Below are 7,632 nucleotides of genomic sequence, written 5' to 3' on the forward strand. Positions count from 1 at the left end.
GTTACTAGTTGAGAGAAACGTAGTAAGGACCCCCTGAGAGCTCAGACATGATAAGACTGTAAGCCCAAGATGTTTCTTCTTTTTACTTTGGATTTATGATGAACTCTGAAAGTCATTCCTGTTGTTCAATACATTTCAGTTTTCACAAGGCTAACAGAAGAATTGAAATAATGATTTAACTGAGATCACAAACTTGCGGAACTAACATGGTGTAAAAAAAGTTAATTAAAGATACCAATTACAACTTCCTTTTAAGCCCTCTACAGAAGAATAGTTACAGAACTGCTTATTGAGGATGCTATACAACTTACACAAGTCAATTTGAAGTTCATTAAATTAATACAAGGGGATTAATGAAAATATTAAAGTTACAAAGGTTTTAAATGACTATACACTAATATAAAATGCTTGTTGCCTTACTTCTGTGCATGACTAGTTCAGCTCCTGGGGAGTTCCTAGCAAAGGAATTCACTAAGCTAGCAAGTAGGAAATGATGGGCAGAGGGATGCTAAGGCCTGTCCACAAATGTTAGGCATCCTTGTTCATCAAGGGTTTATATTTGTAAAACTTCTCCTAGAGGTAGGTGCTGAAGCTGATAGGAAGGACGAAACCTACTCCATTATTGCCAAGAGCCATGGGCAGTGGATATAAGAGGCTATAAGGGAAGGCTATAAGTGGATATAAGAGGCTATAATGCCCTTGCTGCTTGCAGATTGGGGATTCATCCCTCAAAGTGAATCTTTTAACTTATCATGGAACCATAGAGCTGAAAGAGATCTTAGAAGGTCATCAAGTCCAGCTTCCTGCTCTAGGCAGGACCAATCCCAACTAAATCATCCCAGCCAGGGCTTTGTCAAGCTGAGACTTAAACACCACTAGGGATGGAGACTCCACTACTTTCCTAAGTAACCCAGGGTATGTCTACACTACCCCGCTAGTTCGAACTATGTAGGCATACTGCACTTGCAAATGAAACCTGGGATTTCAATTTCTCTGGCTTCATTTGCATAAGCGGGGAGCCGCCATTTTTAAAACCCCGCTGGTTCGAACCCCGTGCAGCGCGGCTACACAGGGCTTGAACTAGGTAGTTAGAACTAGGATTCCTATTCTGAACTACCGGTACACCTCGTTCCATGAGGAATAGGAATCCTAGTTCGAACTACCTAGTTCGAGCCCCGTGTAGCCGCGCTGCACGGGGTTCGAACCAGCGGGGTTTTAAAAATGGCGGCTCCCCGCTTATGCAAATGAAGCCCGGGAAAGTCAAATCCCGGGCTTCATTTGCAAGTGCAGTATGCCTACATTACCCTCCTAGTTCGAACTAGGAGGGTAGTGTAGACATACCCCCATTCCAGTGCTTCACCACTCCCCTAGTGAAATAGTTTTTCCTAATATCCAATCTGGACCTCTCCCACCACGATTTGAGACCATTGCTCCTTGTTCTGCCATCTCTCTCAGCCTTTCTCCAGCCTCTTTGGAACCTCCCTTCAGGAAGTTGAAGGCTGCTATCAAATCCCCCCTCACTCTTCGCTTCTGCAGACTAAACAGACCGAGCTCCCTCAGCCTCTCCTCGTAGGTCATGTTCCAGCCCCCTAATCATTTTGGTTGCCCTTCGCTGGACCCTTTCCAGTCCACATCCTTTTCGTAGTGGGGGACCCAGAACTGGACACAACATTCCAGATGTGGCCTCACCAGAGCCGAATAAAGGGGAATAATCACTTTCTGGATCTGCTGGCAATGCTCCTCCTAATGCACCCTAATATGCCATTAGCCTTCTTGGCTACAAGGGGACACTGTTGACGCATATCCAGCTTCTCATCCACTGTAACCCCCAGGTCCTTTTCTGCAGAACTACTACTTAGCCGATTGGTCCCCAGCCTGTAACAATGCCTGGGATTCTTCCGTCCCAAGTGCAGGACTCTGCACTTGTCCTTGTTGAACCTCATCAGATTTCTTGTGGCCCAATCCTCCAATTTGTCTAAGTCACTCTGGACCCTATCTCTGCCCTCAAGCGTATCTACCTCTCCTCCAGCTTAGGGTCATCTGCAAACTTGATGAGGGTGCAATCCATCCCCTCATCTAGGTCATTAATGAAGATATTGAACAAAACTGGTCCTAGAACTGAACCTTGGGGCACTCCGCTAGAAACAAACCGCCATCCTGACATTGAGCCATTGATCACTACCGGCTGGACCCGGCCTTCTAGCCAGCTTTCTATCCATTTTACCGTCCATTTATCCAATCCACATTCCCTTAACTTGCTGGCAAGAATATTGTGGGAGACGGTATCAAAAGCCTTGCTAAAGTCAAGGTATATCACATCCACTGACTTTCCCATGTCCACAGAGCCAGTTACCTCATCGTAGAAGCTAATCAGATTGGTCAGGCACGACTTGCCCTTTGTGAATCCATGCTGACTATTCCTGATCACTTTCCTCTCTTCCAAGTGCCTCAAAATGGATTCCTTAAGGCAGAGCCGGCCCAAGCCCTTTTGGCACCCTGGGCCTGGGCACACGGTGCCACCCCCAGGCATGGACATGCGCTGCCCAGCTGGCCACTGGTACGCAGCCCGGGGCCCGCCCCCAGGGCGCATGGCACATGCGCTGCCCAGCCAGCCCGGCCAGCACTGCTGGCACACACTCCAGACTGTGCAGGGCCCCACAGCCATAGGGGGAGGGGCGCTGCTGGCCGGAGCTGTGGGTCTGGTGCTGCAGGAGCCGGGCACATGGCGCCTGATAGCAGCTGTAAGGGATGCCGCGCGCCCCTTACAGCTGCCATCAGATGCCCCCCATCGGTTGGCACCCTGGGCAGCTACCCGGTTTACCCATGCCTCCGTGCGGCCCTGCTTTAAGGATCCCTTCCATGATTTTTCCAGGAACGGAGGTAAGACTTGACCAACCTATAGTTCCCTGAATCGTCCTTCTTCCCTTTTTTGAAGATGGGCACTACATTTGCCTTTTTCCAATCATCCGGTATCTCTCCCGATCTCCACAACTTTTCAAAGATAATGGCCAAAGGCTCCTCAATGACTTAAAAATGAAAATCTTTCCAACTTGCCAGAACTATTAGCATAACATTGAACCTGTGAAAGAAGCGGTAAGGGGCAATGAAACCATTTAACAGGCATATGCCAATCCTGAATTTACTGACAAAACCATTGTGCATTACTATGTTTATAGGACTTTAGTTTAAAATGTGCTTTAAATATTTCATTAGTTTTCTGCTGACTTAAAAATCTCATCTCTAAAAAATCCTTGTATAGATATTTAGATGTACAATCTGAGTATTCAGCTTTAGCCTTGAATACTCAGATCTTCAGATATACAGGTTTTTTAAAATAAATTCTTCAAAACACCACCCTCCTCTAAAATACACATTTCAATGTTAATTACTATAGTATCACATTTTCTTCCAGATTCTTCCTGTCCTTTCTATCTATTCCTACTTTCCTTTTACCACTCTGTTGAAGAGAGCCCTTAAAGGGACAATATTCTTTTTCTTCTAGATAGCTGGACAAATTAGTTTTCCTTTTACTTTTGACTATTTGATGAACTAATTTTAAGAGGACCTTCCACCAATAAATGTATTTATTTCTGTTATGCCTAAAATCTTTGGAAACGTATTTTTAACATAAACATATAGTGACATTTCATTAACATGTCTTGTTATGAAAATCACATTGAAGAAATTAGTGTTCCCTTTTTCCAAAATACTCTAAACCACTCTGACTAATTTAAAATAATGTCTTTGTTTCAGAGACCTTAAATGGGAAGCAACCTGAAATGATCACTTTATGAAGGCTTAAGAGTATACTTAAAATATAAAATCAGCTTAAAAATACTTATGAGAAACTATTAAACAGAGAAGGATTGCATCGTATATTCTGTAATATGCAATGTTGTATTCAGCAAGAAAACTGACTTGCCATTACTACAAAGTTTTGGAAATAAACCTCTAACGAACTTCAGGGTGTATCAAAATCTTGTGATTGACATTTTTTATTCCTAAATTTAGTGCTTTTAACTAGGTACATTCTGTGCATATGCAGTCTTCACAATCTGGCACGCAGTGGAAAATGTTCTCCATTTTCTTAGAAAGACATTTTAGAAGAGTCACCACTTTTGCTAGTCTGAGCAGAGGTAGCAAGGTTACATCGCGCAAGCTGAGAATCACATCCCTAGATCTAAGGGCAGAGGTAGCCTTAATATTTCCTCAGAAGTTAATCTTCTAGTTGCAGTAAACATAGTTTTAGGATACAGGCTTATCTGATTCTATGTTAGTTTTAGGCATGTTTGTCTAATTCTCTTAATGTTAAATCTTTTTTGTATCACGCAGGTGCTGTAAAATAGCCTTAAATTTAAAAAATGAATATAATATACAGGGATTGTCAGATTGATGTAAAATCGTCTTACTGTATGGAGAATCAGGCTGTTTTGTCACATGGAGATGACTTAACTCATCATTTTAAATAACAAATTCATCTGAATTTGTCAAATTCACCACCTATTCACAGATAATTCAAAAGCAACAATGAACTTAACCTGCCCAACCCAGTTATTTTTAATAAACTATTCATGCCTCTTTACATCAATTTTTTTCCAAGACATGAAATGCTTGGTACAAAGGAATGTAAATAAAGATGTTGAACTTATGAAGGATTTGTGATATGGTACAAAGGTGTGGTACTTTGTATTAACTGTTTGTATGGTTATTTCATTGGCTCTTAAAGGAGTGCAGTTATGGCATGCTAAGAATAAACCTCCAAAATGTCATTTATTCTGTGAATTAGCTATTTTATTAAGGCCAAAAACACCTTCAAAAAGAGATGCATCTGTGCCACACATTTTGCCAGAAAATCTGACTAAAGATTTGATTGGACTTTTGAAAATGTTAGCAGAGGGTCCAAGAGTTCTTGGGACAGTATTAGGATATGTCCCTAATTTCCCACACTTTATTTGCATAATCGCGTCCGGCTGCTATTTCAAAATACCCTATTTTGAGATAAAAATGCCATGTAGAGGTGGCTATTTTGAAAGAAACTCCTACACATTCTACATCAGAACCATAACTGTTAGTAGAAAAATGCTGTATTGCACCACAGGAGCAGTGGAAGTTTTATGACTAAAATTATATTTATATATGTCACTGCTGTACTTGTGTCACAAGGAAAATAGATTATATTCCCCTAATCCATAATTGCTGGAAACCAGAAAATAGTTCACATGTTTTTCTCTGCCTTTTTGATTTTCTTGATATTCCTGAAATGCCATTTAGTACCAGGAAAAAAAAAGATATCTCTACATGTGCTTGGAAAAAAATCTTCCATTTAAAAATCAAATAATGTAGCACTATAGAAATCATAGTAACAGATGATGAGTTTGCAGAATTCAGGATTGTTAGTACTTGGTGGTTGTGAGATGTGCTTCTTAAAGAGAGTGCATTTTTTATCATGCTCCAGAGATAAGTCACTTTGACAATAGATCTACAGCCAATACATTCTCTACATATTTTTTTTCATCATGAGGTAGACCAACAAAAAGCTAGACTTCAAGAGCATGATGAGTCCTGACCAACTCATGCCTCAGACAAAGGATTTACTGGACAAAGTTGTATAAGTAGAAGAATGAGTTTGGGGATTTCTGTAATTACGGTCGTCAGTACTATTCCTGGTCTCAGATGCACTCTTTCCTAAGGTATAAAGTTGAGGGAGTTTTTCCATATGGCCTTCAAGTTCCCTTTTTAATTGTCATGGTAGTATTGGATTATGATACTTCATATTTTAGAAGTAAATTCAGTGCTTTTGAAAGACAAGTGATTGTTAACATTGGAAAGTGAAGTTCTTTATATATAAATGACATAACCTTTCTCATAGGGTGTGTGTAGACTACAGGGTTTTTTTTTTTTAAAGTGGCCTTTTTTCAAAAAAACTTCCGCTGCATCTAGACTACTGCTGTGTTCTTTCAAAAGTGAATCGAAAGAACCTCATTTTACAAGGAAGAACGCCTTTTTTCAAAAGTGCTCTTTCAAAAAAAGGCACTATGTAATGCAAACTGTGCTTTTTTGAAAGAGAGCATCCGGACTGCTTGGGTGCTCTCTTTCAAAAAAGCCTCTTTCGAAAGAGGCTTGCAGTCTAGATGTAGCCATAATGTTCCTACTTCCTCAGTATACTTCTAATACGGCATAGAACAATGACTGCTGTGGAGAGGTTAGTTCATTTTGCATGCAGGGTCGTTCCTGAGCTTTCAGACTAAACGGCTAGCAATCACAAAAATTCTTAACAGAAGTGAGATCAAACTCACTTTTCTAAAGTTATCAAATGAATGCCAGATGGTCAGATGCAAAGCAGTGGCCTAGAGATGAAGTATTCTGTTACCAAAGCATTTCATTCTTCCTGCTTCTTTTAGATGCTTTTTCACATCGTTTTATATTTAATTCTGATATATTAAAATGGAGAAAAGACTGGAGCCAAAGCATAAGGTACATCGGATGAAATATGGTTCCTTAAATGTAGGACTGTTTTACTGCCTATTTCCTCTTGTCACTAATGAGGGGTCATTGCGAACTGCTGTAAATGAAAGAATATTTGGGGTTTGTATTTTCATCACTTTGGTAACTGAAAGGAACATTGCTATAAGGTGGTAGTATCTATAGAGGCAAAACTGAAAAAAAATGATTTCCTCAGACACCCCATTTCTCTTTACTCATCTAGAAAGGTGAAAACTGCATATGGAAGTAGAGTATAGTACTGAAGTGAGAGATGAGGTAGCTGAAAATGAAGTCAGTATGGATGTACTGTAGCTCTTTTATTTCCCATGATTTCCTCAACCTCAATTGTATAAACATGGCTCAGGAATGAAGTATAATTATTTCAGTGCTGCAAGGAGCAACCAAAAATCAAATTACCATGGGAGTTTCACACTGTAAAATAGATTACAGACATTTACATCTGCATCGGCATGGAATCATTGTCAAACATCATATTTTATCAATGTGCTACATTCTGTACAACAATATTTGTGACCTATCTAGCAGCATACATCAGATGGTACCAGTTAGATGCAAGTGCTGACCAAGTAGCTTCTCTGCCAATAATAGCGGTAACGTGGCAAATGAAGGAAATGAAAAGTCTTAATTGTAACTAATAGCAATGCTGTTATAGGCAACAGGTTTCTGGCCAGTGCTCTCTGCAATGACTCATGCCTTCACAATGCCAAACTCAGTTTGATACCTCTGAAATGTGAATTAACATGACCAACTGCATGTTAAGTGAACAAAATTATCTTACTACATTAAGTTTCTAGGTCTGCATTCAGTGCATAAACTCTCATATTGCAACTTGGCCCTTCCTTGTGCATACTGGTTTACATGTTATACCACGGTAATATCTTTCATGCCATTATTACTGATTGTGTGTTTTTAAATAAATTCCACTTTAAAAAAATTGAAATGTCGGCAAGAAAATTCATCTTCATTGTTGACTTACACTGTGCTGCAATTTTCCAGCTCAGTTCCCAGTTCACAGTTGCAGAACCCTGTTGGAGGCCTTTTCAGTATAGATAAAAGTACTCTGGACAGAATAAGACAATTTTTTTAGATAAATATTATCTGGATCATTTCAACTGTTTTCATCTTTAT

Source organism: Pelodiscus sinensis, chromosome 5, assembly GCF_049634645.1.
Source record: "Pelodiscus sinensis isolate JC-2024 chromosome 5, ASM4963464v1, whole genome shotgun sequence".
Lineage (NCBI taxonomy): Eukaryota > Metazoa > Chordata > Testudines > Trionychidae > Pelodiscus > Pelodiscus sinensis.